Raw genomic sequence first — 4,627 nt, forward strand, 5'->3', positions numbered from 1 at the left:
TGCGGCGGAATAAAAATAGACATGACTCACCTCAGCTGTCACTCTGTTTCCTCCCTGTGTCACATGCTCCCACACCGCTCCATTATCTCCCCCTCCCATTAGTTTTTACCCTTTTCTTTCTTTCAGGCATTTCTTTATTTATTCCAATATCTTAATTGCTATTTTCAGGATTAAGACTCTGAAGTGATAATTTAGGCATCAATTTAATGTTACTTTAAACTTTCACCACATGGAGGCACTGTAGGATTTGCCATCCAGACATGCTGCACCACCAGTTTTTGGCTTCTCTCCTTAATCACAGATTTTAAAAACGACATTTTACATAACGACATTCATATCCTATATATATCTTTTCAGAATCTTAAATGACATTTTCCAGATCCTAACTGTTAACATATTGTATATTTAGTAATCCGGCTAAATGATGAAATAAAAAACATTTAAAATACATGCATCCCTTTTTCTAATTCTTCTATTTTAGATCCAATGTCTGATAATCACAGTAAAGAAACGTCCTTGCAGGATTGTTGGCCTCCATTTGAGAGCAGTCTAATGACAGCCACCTGATGGCCTTGCTGCTGTGAAACCCAACCACGGCCCCGGAAAGGGATCTAACCTCTGACCCTTGACTGGGATCAGGTGACAGACGGGGCTAACTTTAGCTGCTAACTTTAGTCCTGTTCAGGTCTGCTGGTAAGCTTAGCTGCTGTGCTAAGGGAAGGAACAAAAATCACATTCAGATTCATTTTTCTGCAAACTAGGTCACTGGATTTTAGAAATACATAAAAGCTGGAACTGCACTTATAGTAATGACTGAAGTGGCTCTTTCAACTTTAGGCCAAATTACCAAATTAGTTCCACAATTTTCCTTCTCTTTTGGTCTCTCTCTTTTCCTCTCTGTTAATTCCTCTCCCTCGGTTGCACACACACACACACACACACGCACACACACACACACACACACACACACACACACACACACACACACACACACACACACATTTCCCCTATTTTCGGAGCAGTTAATCTCCACCTATTTGGCGCGGTGCTAAACTCTTAATTCTGATGGCTTTTTTTATTGAGAGTGGGGGGGTGGGGGGAGCTTTACCTCGTACATCCTGTCTCGTCCCGCTGCCCTGCCAAAGAGGCTCTTTACTCACAGTCTCACATCGTGTTTCTGGGTCAACAGAGTCAAGTCTTCGAGGTCAGGGGTCAGGGTTTAGGGGCAGGTCAGCAAAATGGACAAATAATGGGCATACTTTCATGTGCATTGATTATTTCAGGGTTATTATTTTGGTTAAAAGGAGTTATCTCCTAAATAAATGAATAAAATATTACTAAGAGGATATTTGTAATAAACAGCCAGTTTTGTAATAAACCTTCTATCGGGATTTAGATTCCCTGATAATCCAACGACACACACATCTGTATTAAGGCCACCCGCTCAGTTTCAGGACTAGCATACTGCAATCGACTAACGTTAGACTATAAATGAATTCTGCCACAGTTGCATGAGCACCAGTATATTAAAGGCTCTAAAGGCCGGACTAATGGATGTGAAACGGTTTGTAGTCTCATTTAGCCGCTTGTTAGCCTTCACCCTTTTTTAAGACACATAAAAGCTTCAAAACTCACAAGAAATGTATCTACCGGCATATTACATAATGTAGGACAAACTGTTAAACTCCCCTAAACTTGTGTTAACCACAGACCTGATGACATTTAACCAAAAACCAGTTCAAGAAACGTATTGACTTCAAGACAAGGGAACTGGAAGGAAGTTCAAAAATACTAGTTTCCTTAAGGACTCATCCCTGCATGCTATCACGCTGAACTAAGATGGAGAACATCAGAATATTAGCATTTTGAGCATGTTGGCCTGCTAGCTGCAATATTTGACTTTGAATTCAAGGGAATATGGCAAACTTGTGAGCAAACAGTTGCTTATTTACACATCCAACAGATACAGAGCTATATTAGCATTTGTGTTTCAGGCCACCTGATTTATTAATTACATAATTAATTACATAATTCCTTCTCTGTTAGCTCTCTTTTTCGACTTTACCAACTCCTGAGCAACCCCTTTGTCATATTGTTTCACATTGTGATTTGATAAATTGTTAGTGTAAAAAATAAAGATTATATGCACTTTATTAATATACTTCTGTTCAGAGTCATCCCCTAATCCTATAAAGAAATTATTGTTATTACTGCTATAGCTTTTTTTTTTACCACATTTGCACAGAACACACTGGTTGAATCTAAAAAGCAGGAGACTGACGAGGAACTGTGACTGACATGATGATACAGCTGCCAGGCACAAGCAAAGTGTGAAGTTGCAACGGTTTGTTAGTTGAAGGAGTTTGTGTTAAGAGACTGTGAGAGCGGGAGGAAAACACACCAACAAAAGCATAAATGCACTTAAGCACATACAACTAAGTGACAGGGGAAGAGAGTAACTTTTATTCTCTCCTGGGGTTCATCATGTTATCAAAAGCTCCTGTTCCACTGCGACTGGAAGAGGTGGGACAAGTCATTCAGGTTTTTACAAGATGGAGGAATCCCCATCATATTAATACACAACTGCTGGTCGTGCAACCTGTTCTAATCCCAATTTAGACTCTTGGTCAGGACCCTTGCTCCACTACGGTCAATTAAAACAAAAAGACTTCAGCAACAAATCTGTTCAGGAAAAAGATTGTGGTTTGGATTAAACTGTTACCTTTGTAAAGTGAAAGTTAAACTTAACGTGGTGATTACAAATAAGAACAACACATCGCCATCTTGTCTTTTTTTGCAACCAGAAGTGACATGTGAGGGTGGAGTTAAGCACCACCGAATTCTGAACAAGACATTTAAAGGCAACCAAAAAGGTTAAAATGTTCATGAACTGAAAACACAAAGTGAAAGGGTTAAAGATCTGAAGCGAAGACAAGTACAACCACCAGATCGGACAACTAGCGAACTGACAAAGAAGCCCCGCCCTAAAGCATACACAGCTTAATTATCTATTTTACTCTAAATTGGACCACAATGTACTCGATGGACATCATACTGTGTTGAAGAAGACTTGAAACTAGAGATTGAGACCATAAACTCATAACAAATCAAGTGAGAATAAGGGTAATTTTCTGATTGATTTCTATATAAAAAGACTTATTTTTGCAACCAGAGGAGTCGCCCCCTGATGGACGTTAGAAATAATGCAAGTGTAAGGCACTAAACTCCCTTTTCACAAGAGGTGAAAGTCCTGTGTTTGTTTGACAAAGCTTCGATATTTGACATCCTGCGTTGTGCCAAAATCAAATGTGATTTTTAAAGAGGCCACATTTCTCTGAAAAAGTGTCGTATTTTAAGCGTTTTTCGTCTTTAACTTTCCATGATTTTCTTTTAAAGTAAAAGATTTTAAAATCTTTATCAGTTTCCTGTTATTACTCATTTTACCAATCCCTGAACTCAAAACACCACGCCCACCTCCCTCTTAACCCCCTACTCAATTCCCCTCACCCCCACCTCCCTCCCCCTAAAGCCAGGTCCATAGCACCAGAGCAGCCCTGCTGATAGGGTTTCACTGACTCCAGGACGAACAGGAGGGCAAGCAGTACAATACAAGCTCTCGGACACAAACCTACCTGGAACTTATATTCCTCATCCTCTGAGCCACACCTTTACTGCTACTGTGGATACCTGGTCTAAGGTAAGACATTCAGAGAAGGGATCACGTGTGACAGTGTCGATAAAGAACTCTCTTTCTCACACGTGCCTTGAGTGTTTGCGGATTATCTTGCGCTGCTGGTCACTGACTTGTCAAATGTTTCTGGTTCCTTTTAAGTACGAGGAGAAGGTTACAGTTCAATTTAAGCTGCAGGAGAAGACACCGTCTGTAGCCTGTGAAGGCCTCTGTGACTTAATTAATTAATGGATGAGGGAATCAGAAGCAGATGCTCAACTTCATATTAAATATTTGACAGTTTGTTTCATTAGAAGTCACAGAACTTGCTAAAACAGATATATTGCAGATTTACAATTTCTTGACTTTAAATATCAGTTAAACTGAATCATGACTGCCAGCTGGTAGATTACTTTCCTGTTCTCCCAGTAGCTCTTACTGTCCCCAACACTGTGGTGGGTGAGGAATGTGGCCCTCTGTGGTGGAGTTTTTAGTCCTTGGGTATGGATGTATGTGTGTATTTGGGAATGTGCTTACTGATGCCCTTCCTTCCCAGCTGTCCTCCTGGAGATTTATCAGGAGCTAAAACAGGCCGGCTGTAGGGGGGACAGGAGCGTCTCTTCACTCACAGAGGCGGTAACAGGACCCGGGCCCTCGCGCCAATCCTGCATCTTGCCTTTTCCAAAAACATCCAAAAACACCTGTAATCTCCAATTTATTTAACTCCCATTAATCACCAGAGAAAAAGCTATTTGAGTGCAGATCTGTGTGTGTGTGTGTGTGTGTGTGAGAGAGTGTGTGTGTGTTGGTGCATGTATATATATGTACAGCCCCAGTCACTGCAGCGCTATAGGACAGGGGTACATAAAAATAGCTCACACAGGACTGAATCCCAGGCTACCAAAATGGGCTTCAATTACAGCAGATGAAAATCAATTACATTAACGGTCTCCCAGT

Source organism: Anoplopoma fimbria, chromosome 5 (assembly GCF_027596085.1).
Source record: "Anoplopoma fimbria isolate UVic2021 breed Golden Eagle Sablefish chromosome 5, Afim_UVic_2022, whole genome shotgun sequence".
Classification (NCBI taxonomy): Eukaryota; Metazoa; Chordata; class Actinopteri; order Perciformes; family Anoplopomatidae; genus Anoplopoma; species Anoplopoma fimbria.